Here is a 14,286-nt window from a genome sequence, read left to right as displayed (position 1 = left end):
GGATATTTTTAAATCCAGTCTACTAATCTATGATGTTTAATTGATGAGTTTAAACCATTTACATTCAGGGTTAATATGTATGGGTGGTACTTTGGTCCTGTCATTTTAGCAATGGGTTGTTCATTGATTTAGTCTTCTGTTGTTATTTTACTGGGATGTTCTTCCCATTTTCCTTTGGTTTTGGTAGGTGCTATTCCTCTTCTCTGTCAAGAGAACATCTTTAAGTAACATTTGTAGGGCAGGTTTGAAAGAGGCAACTTCTTTTAACTTTTCTTTACTGTGGAAGAATTTTATTTCATTTTCAAAGACAAAGGAAAACTTTGCTGGGTACATTATCATGGGCCGACAATATTTTTGCTTTTAGAATCTGGAATATGTTGCTCCATTCTCTTCTTGCCTGTAGAGTTTCCTGTGAGAGGTCAGGTGTGAGTCTCACTGCCATTCCTCTGTATGTCAATTGATATTTTTCATGTGCACATTTAAAGATTTTTTCCTTATGTTCGATTGAAGAGGGCTTGCTTATCATATGTTGTGGTGAAGATTGCTTTTGCTCAACCCTGTTGGAAGGTTCTGTGATCCTCCTTTCATTTGATTCATTTCCAGTGTAAAATAGTCCTTAAATTCCTTGAACTCCTGTATTACATTCTTCTCGTTGTTGATAAGAAGTTTTATAACAAATGTTTTGAATTCTTTATCCCCCACTTTCTTGATCTATTCCTCAGTCAACTCTGAGGTTGGCAAAGGCTTTTGCTCCTTTGCAGGGGCGTTTTCAGTAATATTCGTTGTGCTTTTGTCTCTTCTTTTGCTCTTGGTCATTGTACTTCTGATAATCAGATTCTTCTCCTTGGGGCAGGTTTCTAAGCTGTGTCACCCACAGGTCCACAATTCAATTTTACTTATTGCAGTTGGTACCCAGCCCTTTGTTTGCAGTCACTTGTGCCACTCCCTCCAGCAAGTTCCAGGTCTGGATTCTTATGTTAGATTTCCACTGTGGTCTTTGTAGCCCCAGTTCCTCGCTTACCGGTCTCCACCTCCTGTGATTCTGTGCTGAGGCTGTACCGTTGTCTGTACAAACTTTCTCCTACTTCTGGTTCGAGCAGTTCCCAGGATTAGGGAAGACATCTGGTGCCCTATATAACTAGATTATTGGTATTGCTGATCTTGCCAGATCTGAGGGCCACACGGATCTATTTTGACCCATACGATGCCAAATATGATACTATTTTCCCTGTGGGACCGTGCAATGCACTGAGCTCGGTGAGTTTGCTCCCAGCTAGGTGCATTCACAGCTCACTGTTGTCCCTGCAGTCTTACCACTTTTACACGCTGTACAAATTTGTGCCTGATGTGCCACTACTAGAGTTCTTAATCTGCTGGCCATCAGGTCTGAGAGCTTCTCAGACCTAACTTGGGTGGAACCTGTAGGATGCCATGTTGTTGCAGTTCACTGAGCCAGAAAAGAGTTCACCCCCAGCTCAGTGCATGCACAGTCCTGCCCCATAGCCTTTGCCTCCCTATTCAAAATGGTGCCCAATTCGACTCTAGAGGGCAGACTGGGCTGTTTCTGCACTGCCTGTCTGGGACCTGCTACTCTGGTCAAATCAAATAGACAAGCAAGATGGGCAGTTCCTTGTGTAGGTTCACCTTCTGAGCTCCAGGTGGGCTTCTCTTCCCACCTTGCTGCTGATGGAGTTCCAGCTGCTGGTGCAGTTCAGATCACCCCTTGCTGAATGTTGCTGGGCTATCGGTCACTACTAAACCTCACTGTTGTATCTGATGCTTTCCAGTGGCTGTCAGTCTCCAGATGTCCCTCTGCTATCATTCAGTCTTCACCTATTTCCCCAGAATGTGCCCTCTCTGTTTCACGATGGCTAATGTTTCTCTGTCTGTTTAAATGTGTCCTTACTCTATGGCTTTGGATGGACCCAGCTCTGATTTTTGAGATCATATGGGGAGTGAAGCAGAGGATGGAAGATTTCTGCCTCTCCCTCTCTGTAACTCTGCCTTTCAAATAAATAAACCTGAAAAAAAGAAAGAAAGAAAAGTTTAAAAATTTAAACTTTAAAAAGTTTTCAATTCAATTATTTTGAGGACTGCTGAGAGGTCCAATGAAGTCCAAACTTTGGTGGCCGCTGTCCCTTGGCCCGCTGTCCCTTGGGCCAGCTGTTTGCAACAACTGCTCTTTGGAGCTCTTTCTCCCAGAACCTGGGTGCCTGCAGACTTTGTGATGTCTTTCCTTTGCGTCTCTCAGGCAGGGAGATGATCATTGGCTCTTTGGGACCCTTCCAACCTCGTGGTGACGTTTTTCTCCTTGGAACTGTGTGCAGGAACTGCGATTGTAAAGTGCTTTTCAGCTCCCTGCGTAGCTCAGTGCTGGACTGTGTGCGTTTCTGCAGAAGTCATCATTTCCTGCATTCCATACAGTGCTATTCTTTTCCTTTTTCTCTTTCCACATATGTTGGCTTTTTGTTATTTTATTTATTTATTTATTTATTTATTTTGAGGAAGTGATTGCTTTCGTATCCTGTTGGAGCACACACAGTGCTGCCATGAGCAGGTGGGCAGTGCTGATTCAGCAGTCATGGTTTCTGGCCAGTTCACCGACCGTGTTCCCAGCAGGGCAATAAGGAGCAAGCAGAGTTTTCAGATTTCTCTTCACTGACAGTGAATGATTGCAGCAAAACTATTTCAAGAAACAAACCTACTCCTGTGACAGAAAGAGTGCCATTCCCATTTTGTGCAGCAATCACCCCTTTGTTACTTACTGAGCACTGCAGAGGAAAAAAATATGTCAAGTTGAGTTGTGGGAGGTGGTGTGATGCCTGGACCTGGACAGGGAGGGAGAGCAAAGGAGAGCAGTGTGGCCTGTGGTCTGGAAGATGCTGCTCTTGCCTTCGAGAGATCCAGAGGGACCCAAAGGCTGTGATAATGAAGACCTTAATGTAGTTCGAAGCCCACATCATGCAGTATAATCATAGCTACAGGGAGATGGTATCCTATGGATAGTGAGCCCTGAGTGCTAATTAATTTTAAGAATTTTTTCTGTATTAATTTATATGCAGGATAAATATAGGTCAAATTTCTCTTCTCCAGAATGCTTGGCACCTGGAGTATTTGAGACTTCTCCTGGAACAAGCACTGTGCCCACAGTCTGTCGCCTGTAGAAAAGAAATGTGCACCTGCTTGTCTGCTGAGTGCCTGGTGCCTGGTCCGGAGCAAATCAGCATGCTGGACTTCACTGGGCAGAGGAGGAGCAGCAGCTCAGGGAAACAACTTGAAGGTGTGTCTGCTGTGCCCCAGGACTTAAACCTGCGGCCGGGAGGTGGGCCTCCCGCTTCTCAGGGGACTACACCCCCGTCCCCACATACCACCAGAGTTGGTTGGTGACAAAAACTGCACAATTGTTGGGGCAGGCAGGGACGAGTTGAATTCAGAGCTACAGGACAATTGGAATCTGGCTGCTTGGACAGTAATGTTGTCACTTAGGGTGCAGTATGGACTGGAGGGGACCTCATGCGGAGACTGTGTGCCTCTGCTGGGCTGAGCCTACGGGAGCCGCTCCTGTCGTGTCCTGCACCCTTCCAAACTCCCAGCATTGATTCGGCTCCAGCCGGGTGCAGGACGTGGTGCTAAGCTTTGCCTTATTTAATCATCCTAGCCAAGCATCTGGGATGATTAATATAGTTATCACCCCCAATTTACAGAGGGTAGAGATTAAGGCACACTCTCTTTTAATTCTGTATTTAAATTTTCCTATTGCAGGGAAATCTCCATAGCATATACTTACCATCTCTATCATTTTTATTATGCAGATCAGTAGTATTAAATCCATTTCCAGTATTATGAGCTATTGGTTTTCAGAACTCTTTTCTTTTTTATTTATTTATTTATTTATTTATTTTGGAAAATCAGATATATAAAGAGGAAGAGAGACAGGATGATCTGTCTGCTGATTCAATCCCCAAGTGGCCACAATGGCCAGAGCTGTGCTGATCTGAAGCCAGGAGCCAGGAGCCAGGAGCCAGGAGCCAGGAGCCAAGAGCTTCTTTCCAGATCTCCCACACAGGTGCAGGGTCCAAAGACTTTGGGCCATCCTCAACTGCTTTCCCAGCGCAAAAGCAGGAAGCTGGGTGGGAAGTGGGACCGCCAGAATAAGAACCGGCACCCATGTGGGATGCTGGCATGTGCAAGGCCAGGACTTAAGCTACTAGGCCACCACACTGGGCCCCAGAACTCCTTTCTTTATCCCAAACTGAATCTCAACCCACACACAGGGCCAGTGTGGTGTACCAGGCTCATGTGGCAATTGTGGTGTTGGCATCTCGTATGGTGCTGGCATCTCATATGGCTGGCATGGAAACTGGGTGCTCTACTTTTGATCCAGCTCCCTGCTTGTAGCCTAGGTAGGCGGCAGAAGATGGTTCAAGTTCTTGGGCCCCTGCACCTCCATGAAGGAGAACTGGAGGAGGCTCCTGGCTCCTGCCTCCGGAGTCGCCCAGCTCTGGCTGTTGTGGCTTTGTTGGGGAGTGAACCAGTGGACCTTCTCTCTGTAAATTTGTGTTTCAAACAAAAATAAAGAAATCTTAAAACAAAAAACACCTGTTAAACCCTGGCGCCTCATTCTGCATCCCACTGTTCTGCTTCCAGGCACTGTGAATACCACTGCCCTAGTGACGTCTGTGTGGAAACACGCAGCACTTCCCCTTTGTGATTTTTGGCTCCGCTCATTTCTCCTTACGTCCGGGATCCATCCGTGTTGTGGCCCGTGCCCGAACTTCATTGCTTCTGAAGGCTGAGGGATTCTTAGGGTATGAGCAATCTTCATCAATTGCTCCCACCTCCTGCGAATGTGATGAATGTAGCTGTGAACTTGACTGCACACGCGTGGCTGAGCTGTGTGGGCATCTATGCTTAACTGCTGGGAAAGCTGCATTTCTATCCCACCGCAGCTGCAGTGCAGTGTGGTTTGATTTGCATTTTCCTGCTGACTGGTGATCGGCATTTTACATGTGCTAGTTGGCCACTGTATTTTTTTGGAGACTTGTTACTTTTGCTGACTTGTAGGAGTTCGTAATGTATGAATATTCTGGTTATTCATCTCGTTTAAGGTATACAGTTTACCAATATTTTCTTCCTCATTCTCTGGGTTGTCTTTTATCTATTTAGGTTAAAAATAAAACACCGACAGTTATTTTAATAATTGGAGGAGAGATGTCTTCCAGCTGCGGACTTGCCCACAGGTGCCTGCATTTGGAAGAGTTGGGTTAGGTCGAAGCTTGGAGCTGAGAACTCGAACTGGCAGTGGCCCAGGCACCTGAGGGGTCACCGGTGTCTCAAGGGGTGTGAATTTCCTAGCAGGGAGCTGGGGCCCAAGTGGCAGGCTGGGTGGGGCCCAGGCACTCCTTTGTGTGCTGTGGGCGTCTTAACTACCGAGTTCAGGAATTGGGAATAGTCCCTAATTGTATCCTTTGTTGCACAAATGTGTTTTAATTTGATGAAATCCAATTTACTGCCTTTTCTCTTGTGATCTGTAGCTTTGGTGGGCAGCACAAACAGTTTTAAGAAACTCAGCCAAGCCCAAGCAGAAGTGGCTAAGCGTTGGGTCTTCAGCTCTTGGCTGTGTGTCTCTGGACGCTGTTTGCCTGGGCCAGGGTTCAGCTCAGCCTCTGCAGGTGTTGCCAGGCCCCACCTTTGGGCAGCTCTGTCAGGTGTGTGCTGTTACCTCACTTTGCAGCTGATAGAGACGAAGCGAAGACGGAGGCTGTTTGCTCAGTGCATGCCTCCAGGAATTTCCAACCCAATACATTCTCTTCCAGAGGCCTCCTTCCGATGTCCTGCTGCCCCGAGAGTGAACAAGCAGTGTTGTGGTTTGAATTGCCCCTGTGGTGCAGTGAGAGCACATGGGCGTCTGGCCTGACTGGCATTTGGAGACAGAACCTCTGGAAGGCAATTGAAGTGAAATGAGGTGGGGCGGAACCCAGCAGGACTGTGGGTTTATACTGGAGGAGAGACGGGCTCACCTGTGATGCGCTCTGCTATACCAGGCTTCCGCAGAGTCCCCACCAGCGAGGACGGGACCGTCAGAGCTGTGAGTCGAATGAACCTCTTTCCCTTAGAAACCACTGAGTCTGTGCTGTCCTTCTAGGTGGAGCAGGTGGAGACGGCTCACGGGCATGATTGGTGTGAGGGAGCTGGATTGCAGGCAGCTTCAGTGGTCAGTACGCTGTTGAGGTCTGTGTTCTGTGAGCCGGTCATGAGATAGGAATTCCGCCCTGCTTGGGGGCCAGACCTCATGCCCGACTTCAGCCACAGCATTTCCCTGGTGGCCTCCTCACCTGCACCTAGCACACATGTCCACAGGTAAACTCAAAGTGAAGAATGAAGGTTTTATTGAGTAGGTGAGTACCTAGATTTCTGTGTGTGTGGCTTGCTTGGTCGCTCGGCATCACGCTGATAAAGCGAAGTCACGGTCGTTGTGGTTGTGATTCTTTCTGTGATGGAAGCAGACTGTGCTTTTTCTCTGTTCTCCAAGGATGTGTAAATTGGCAATGCTTTTTTTTTTTCTTTAAAGATTTATTTACATATTTCAAAGACAGGATGATAAAGAGAGATCTTTCTTGGTTCACTCCTCAAACGGCTGCCATAGCCATTGCTAGGCTGGGTGAAGTCAAGAGACAGAAATTGAATCTGAGTCTTGAAGGGACCCCAGTGCTTAGACTGTCTTCCCCTGCCTTCTCAGGTCCATCAGCAAGGAGCTGGATTAGAAGCAGAGCAGCTGGGGCTCGAACCAGTGCTCCAGCATGGGTTGTTAGCATCCTAAGAGGCTGTACCATGTTGCTGGTTCCCCTTTGCTTATTCGCCTGGAGATTTGTGCTGCTCTTCTTGCACATCAGGTCACACATGCCAGTTTCAGAGCTGGATCAGGGGTTCTTAAAGCTTGTGCAAAATTGGGGCCTGGTGCAATGTCCCAATGCCTTAATCCTCACCTTGCTTGCGCTGGGTTCGCATATGGGTGCCAGTTCATGTCCCAGCTGTTCTACTTCCCTTCTAGCTCCCTGCTTTTAGCCTGGGAAAGCAATAGAAGAGCTGCATCTCCGTTGTTTGCTGGGTTCCCTGCGACCAGCTGCGCCAAGTGAGTAACTAGGAACCCAGATATCACTACCCTGGAGAGGGGCAACCTGCCATTGCGTTCGCCCTGTTTGTGTTTTGGGGTCCCTTGTTCCAACCCCCAAACTGTCGCTGAGCATCAGGGACTACACGAAGGCCATGCTGTGGCGGTGGTGGGATTGGAATGAGGCAAGTAACCTCCTTCCAGTTTGTTTTGTCCTCAAGGTGGGTCTGAGGTCGCTGGCAGGTGTGCAGGCCAGCAGGACCTGTCCAGGTGACCTTGCCTGTCCACGTGGGATTCTTCTGCCTCTCCTCTTCCTGTCCTTCCGTCCCAGGCTTGGAATGCAGGAATGATGTGTTTGCTTGGCTTCCCTCCTTCTTCCTAGCTGCTGGGATAAGCCTTTTAGAAACAGATAAACTGATTGCAGCTGAATTGAAAGGGGCCCCCAAGAGGCCCTGCCTCTCCCCAGATTCCTTCCTGGAGATTAAGTCTCTGCTCAGATCCTGAGCTGCAGCCCCTGACATTCCACTCTTGCGGGAGGAGGAAGCTTAGGGACCCGATCCTCAGCTGGAGCTGCTCTGTTTACTGATGACATCAGGCCGCAGCCTGGGCTGTTTGCAGTCTCTGCATGGCATTGTGAATCATTCTGATCATTGAGAGACTGCTGAAGCCGCAGACAACTGCTCACACCCGTTAGAAGGCAGTAAAGCACAGTGGTCAGTGTACAGTCTCCAAGCACCCACAGTGCGGATCTGCTTTTTGCATCTGCGATTCCAAAATTCAGGTCTCCAGGCACAAGTGACTTACCTGCTGGTGGTGGGGGATGGGTAACATCAGGTCTGCAAAATCATTTGGTCTGAGCACCTGCAGCTGAGACTCGAAAGTCATGAAATCTCAGCAGGGTCATTTCTAAGCTAATAATGTTGTATAGGCTATGAACAATGTTATGAATATCCACATGATCCTTGGTGGAGAAGGGGCTCACCATCGCTGCTATGAGCTCTCGGTTCTTTATCTGTAACGCTGGGAGAAGAAGCAGTAGCTACTGGGCACTTGCTTTGTTGTGGACACTGAATGGCAGTCTGGGCATTCAGAGCCTTCCAATGGAGATGACCTGTAGTGAGTGGTCAGTGAGTGCTGCTTACGATGGTCAGGCTTGCTTGAGTGTGCAGTAAGGGCACCCAGGCTGCACCTGAGCCTGAATTGAGCAAGTGAGGTGTTTTGTGCTTAGCGGATTTGCAAGCTCTTCGCTAAGTGGCACCAAGGACTCAGGCATGGCCCTGTCTTGGCAACATGACGTACTGCTTCGCTCCGCTCCAGCTTGATGATTCTTTGCTGTTAATACAGTTTGGTACTCATTGAGTAGTTCTGTCTTTCACCAAACCTTGACCAGAAATCCCCTTCTATATGAAACTTGCATGTTTCATTTCATTTGTAAGATTTATTTATTTTGGGCCAGATGCGGTGACTTAGTGGCTAAAGTCCTCGCCTTGAACACACCAGGATCCCAAATGGGTGCCAGTTCTAATCCCGGCAGCCCTGCTTCCCATCCAGCTCCCTGCTTGTGGCCTGGGAAAGCAGTCAAGGACAGCCTAAAGCCTTGGGTTCCTGCACCCACGTGGGAGACCTGGAGGAAGTCCTGGCTCCTGGTTTCAAATTGGCACAGCACCGGCCATTGTGGTCACTTGGGGAGTGAATTATTGGATGGAAGATCTTCCTTTCTGTCTTTCTTCCTCTCTGTATATTTGACTTTGAAATAACAGTAAATAAATCTTTTGAAAAGATTTATTTATTTGAAAGGCTGAATATATATATCTATGTGTGTGTGCATATGTATGTGTGTATCTATATCTTTATCTATATCTATATAAATGAGATGTTTTTCATGCACTGACTTACTGTCCAAATGACTTCAATGAGCAACACTAGCCAGGATCATGAAACTGTATCTGGATCTCCAACCTGGGTGGCAGGGGCCCAATCCCTTGGGCCATTTTTGCTGCCTTCTCAGGACATTAGGAGGGAGCTAGATTGGAAGTGGAGCGTCCGGGATGCAAATTAGCCCTCTAGTACTGACGCCAGCATCACCAAGAGGAGGCTCAACCTGTGCACCACGAGGCCAGCCCTCAATCTCTGTATTTCATCTTTATGGTGGATACTAGTTTCCTCATTTTACAGATGGAGAAGCCGAGTTGGAGAGTGAAGCAGATGAACAGCCACTGGATAACAGGGACAGAAGCAGGATTTGAGGCCAGGTGGCCTAGGTCTGCGTGCCAGGACTGGTTTGCTTTCCTACCTGGGGGTGATCTCTGCCTCTGGGGTAGCAGGTGCACCGGCAGGAGGTGTGCAGTGCAGAGAGCCTGGGGCACCGCTACTGCTCCCTGCTGCCTCCCAGCTCTCAGGAGCACTGTGCAGGCAAAGAAGCTTCTCCAGGTGAGCTGACACATGGAGGTGGGATTAGAAGGTGTCCCTTTGCCCTCCCTCCACAGATCCTATCAGGTCCCATCTGGTGCCTTTGAGGATCATCAACATTCTCTCATCCTTCTGGAATGTCCCTGGATGGAGTATGGCTTTTTGGGTGGAGCCCATCGTTTCGGGTTGGAACTCTTTGCCTTTTACAGAGATATCCATGATGTGACTGTCCCAGTACCCCTGGTGCAGCCTGCTGGGGAGCAAAGCTGAGTTCAGATAATAAGCACAGGTTCCTGGCCAGTCATCTAGCCCTCTCACAGGCCTGACTGTGACAAAGAGGTGCCTTAGTGCTGGTTGGGGCGTTAATCAGTAAGTGTGGATTAGCAACAGGCACATTCCACATATGCTAATAGGTCACAGGCCAAGGGCAGACAGACATGCCCTACCAGCCAAGAAGCTGCAAAACTGCACCCCACCCATCAGACGGCCAGTGTGGCTCTCATTGCCGGAGTAATCGTCTGTGCTTCTGAAGGACGAGACTGTTGCACAGCTGTTGAGTGGTTGAAGCTTTCTGATGTTCCTCTGCGGAAGGAACAAAGATGCCTGCCTGTTGGGATCTCCTTAAAAGTTGGTGCCAATGGTGGCTCATGAAATTTCAATGCCTCAGATCCCCAAGGGTGGTGTAACACACACACACACACCTGACCCCAGAATAGGAGGCATAGGTTTGCTAGGATACCAGTTTCGCGCACACACACACCACCCAACCCATGTGAACAGTTAGCAGGCAGGCAGTGAGTTGGCCTTACAAGCCTGAACTCTGGGCCTGCAGGCTGTGTGACTTTGGACTGAGCAGTTGATCCGTCTAAGCCTTGGTTTCTGGTTGTTTCAACTGGGAGCATTTTGTGAGAACATAAGCAAGTGTTACCTGGAACAGCCTGCAAGGCCTGTGCAGGTGCTAGCTCGCACGGTCACCCGAGGGGTGTTGGACTGAGTCCCAGAGTAGAAGAAGGTGGAAATCAAGTTGACCCTCATTTTTATTTAAAAAATATTTAAAATGTGGTTATTAGAAAGGCAGACAACACATTCTTGTCTACTGGTTCAAGAGGCTGGGATGGAGCGTGGAGCTGATGGCTTGCTTTGGCAGCACATAGACTAAAATTGGAATGACACTGAGCAGCACAGCTGGTGCGCAAGGATGACATGCAAGTTTGTGGAGTGTCCTGAGTTTTTAGATTTCTGCCACCCCAGGCAAAGCTGAGCCCCTACCTCCTCCCTGATGCTCCTTCCTACCACTTCATTGCTGCACAGTTGTGTCCTGGGGACACAGGGCCCCCGAGGAAAGTAGCTACCCTGAAAACCAGCAGAGCGCTGAGCCTGGCCACCCCACTCCTGTATTGCAAAGCACAGTGGGGACTTCAAAAAGGTGACTCTCGCCTTTGGATACATAAGGTTAAAATATTACAGATCATTTCACCCATTTCTGTGTAATGTACTTCATGTGATGTCAAATGATAGATGCTGCTTGTGTTACATTTCTGTTGGACAGTGCCAAACTGAACTGTGATAGGAATGACTAGCTTCTGAATTGTGCAGTGTACAACCTGTGTAACCACATTTGGCGGACATAGTGAGTTTGGGTCACACTGGGGGCTTAAATTCTGCCTCTGCCATAATGGCTGTATCATTTAACCCCTCTGAGATTCAGTTGTTCTGTATGTGCAGTGAGCAGTGTAAGTGCACCATAAAGTTGCTCTAAGGAATAAATGACACAATGTGTATAAAGTGCTTCCAGTGTATCTGATCTGATAGAAGAATGCAGTGAGCCTGTTGTGCACTGCATGGTTGTAGTTGTTCCTGCAGTGGTGGTGGTTATTTAGAACCCAAAGCTGTAGAGATGGAAATTCTGGGACTGCTGGGAACCAGAGAGCAGAAGAGGCCAAAAAGTCAATACAGTGATTACATGACGGTCTGAGTCCATCTGGGTGCATCAGAAAGCCAAAGCACTGATGCTGGGTTGGAGCTGAATCTTAGAGGGAGAAGAGTGAACTGCTTGGGTAGGCAAGAGGTGAGAAGGGCATGCTGGGCAGGTGGCACAGCACTTTCTGGGTCCATGTGAGTCAAGCCTGGGTCAGTGTAGGATCTACGGGGGCTATTTGCCTGAACAAGTTGCCATGTTGCAAGCGGGAAAAGGAGCCTGGATAAAAAAGGCCTGCTCTGGGTGTCAAGTTTGCTGTGTGGTCCCTGGCAAGCCAAGGAAGGATGCTGAGCCATGGAGCGACATTAGTGGATGTGGTGAGAGGTCATGCCAAAACTTGAGGAGGCCACATTGGACATGCCAAAAGAAGCCCGAGAGAAAGGAGCATGCTCACACTGTGTGTTCTGCTAAAGTGAAGAGCTTTATAAAGTGGCATGTATGTCTGGTACACACCTGCTATCCCTTTCATCTCTGCATAGGAAGCCCCTCATAATACCGAGTTCATGCCTTGAGGGGGTCTGTGCATTGGGAGTTGCAGACCTTAGCTTGCTGAAAGGGCTCTGTCAGGGAGGGCAGAGTACACTGAGGTGGGGAGCCCCTACATCTCCTGCTGTTAAGTTGTGTGCCCCAACAACTTTCTAAAAGAAATGAGCATTTTGTTTTGAATAAACCATGTGTGTCTTAAAATCCAGTGGGGAAGGCTTCCGTGGAAAATCCAGAATCCTGTGCTTGGTTGTGCGTGTTGCTCTCCTCTGCAGCCTTGGCCTTCCTGTCCTGGCTAGCATACCAGGGACTCCCACCTGCTGAACCTGAGAGATGAGGTGCCTGCCTCGTCCCTTTCACACTCTTTGGCATCTGTATATGAACACTGACTGACAAAGCCTGTCACCCTTGTATTCTGTCTTCCACATGCATCATTCAGACTTTGGTGCCTCAACTGGTAGATTGGTGTTGAAAGTGGACAAGTTAGGAGTTGGCGTGGGGGCGCAACAGGCTAACCCTGCACCTGCAAACATCAGCATCTCATATTAGTGCTGGTTCATGTCCCAGCTGCACCACTTCTGATCCACTTCCCTGCTTACAGCCTGGGAAAGCAGCAGAGGATGATGCAAGTCTTTGGGACCTTACACCCACATGGGAGACCTGGAGGAGGCCCCTGGCTCCTGGCTCCTGGCTCCTGGCTCCTGGCTCCTGGCTCCTGGCTTGGGATTAGTTCAGCTCTGGCTATTGGAACCATTTGGGGATTGAACCAAAGAATAGAAGATTTTTCTTTTTCTCCTTGCTGTAGATTTGCCTTTCCAATAAAGTAAATAAATCCTTCAAAAAAAAGAAAGGTGGACAGGTTAGTGAACAGTGTTTGCAGCCCAGGCTTCTAGGTGGTGGTCCAGGCAGCTCCGTGTGATAGTCTCACATCACATACCCTTGCTATGCAGCTCTCTTGGCCCTGGGCTTTCCCGTCACCTTTACCTCCCTTGGTTAATCCTTAGTTGCTTTCTTCGTTTCCTTTCCCTAGAAGAAATGCTTTGCTGTATCTGTAGGTATCTTCTGGTAGTTGCTGGGCTCCATCAGGGACCCCCACTCTGTTTCTGGGGTTGCTTCCTGGAGATTCCTGCTTCCCAGTGCTATCGGCACCTGTGGCTTGCCTGCTGTGTTCTCTCTCTCTCTCTCTTTTTTTCTAAAATTTTCCCAAACATGAAATTCAAAATATTTCTTGAAGTGTTTTTGAAGACTTTTAAAGATATTTGTTTTTCCTGGAAAGTCAGATCTACAGAAAGAGACAGAGAGAAAGATTTTCCATCTGCTGGCTCATTCCCCAAGGCCGCAATGACTGGAGCTGAACCGATCTGAAGCCTGGAAGTGGGGCAGTCTAGATTAGCATCGGCAACCTCTATGGGATTCTGGTGCATGCAAGGCAAGGACTTTAGCCACTGGGCTACCATGGCAGACCCGCCTGCTTAGTTCTTTATTACCTCCCTACCTTGAAGCACCTTTGTCTTTGGTCCTCTCATTACTGCATGTTTTGACAGAAGCAGAAATCTGAAAATAAACTTAGCTAGTCAGAAAAGCACAGCGCGACGAATCAAGAGTATGTGGTTGATGCCCACTGCTGCTTTCCAAGGGCTAATAGATTTATTTGTTTATTTCAAAGTCAGAGGGCTCTGTGTGGTGGCTCAATGGCTAAATCCTCACCTTGCAAGCACCAGAATCCCGTATGGGCACCAGTTCATGTCCCAGCTGCTGTACTTCCAATCCAGCTCCCTGCTTTTGGCCTGGGAAAGCAGTAGAGGACGGCCCAAAGCCTCGGCACCTTGCACTAGTGTGTGAGACCCAGAAGAAGAAGCTCATGACTCCTGGCTTCGATTTGGCTCAGTTCCAGGTGTGATGGCCACTTGGGGAGTGAACCAGAGGGTGGAAGATCTTTCTCTGTGTGTCTCCTTCTGTCTATAAATCTGATCTGCCTTTGCAATAGAAATAAACAAATCTTAGAAAGAGAGAGAGAGAGGAAGGCAGGCAGGCAAGCCTGGCATGGTAGCATAATAGCTGAAGTCCTCATCTAATATGAGCCGGGATCCTGTATAGGTGCCGGTTATAATCCTGGCTGCCCGCTTCCCTTCCAGCTCTTTGCTTGTGACGTGGGAAAGCAGGGGAGGACAGTGTTGGGACCCTGCACCCATGTGGGAGACCCGGAAGAGGCTCCTGGCTTGGGATCAGCTCAGCTCTGAGTGTTATGGCCACTTGGGGAGTGAACCGGTGGATGCAAGATCTTTCTCTGTTTCTCCTTCTCTCT

At 48.5% G+C, this 14,286-nt stretch overlaps 1 long non-coding RNA gene and 1 pseudogene across 5 annotated transcripts in view; both read left to right on the top strand.

Moving 5' to 3' along the window:
* LOC131481132 (uncharacterized) overlaps window positions 1-14,286 on the top strand; it is a 260,332-nt gene that overhangs the window by 14,810 nt on the left and 231,236 nt on the right. The window lies entirely within an intron of this gene.
* Window positions 10,656-10,753, top strand: LOC131481193 (U6 spliceosomal RNA; annotated as a pseudogene).

The sequence above is a fragment of the Ochotona princeps genome, chromosome 9, assembly GCF_030435755.1.
Source record: "Ochotona princeps isolate mOchPri1 chromosome 9, mOchPri1.hap1, whole genome shotgun sequence".
NCBI classification, from domain to species: Eukaryota; Metazoa; Chordata; class Mammalia; order Lagomorpha; family Ochotonidae; genus Ochotona; species Ochotona princeps.
This window is presented reverse-complemented; position numbering and strand designations above follow the sequence as displayed.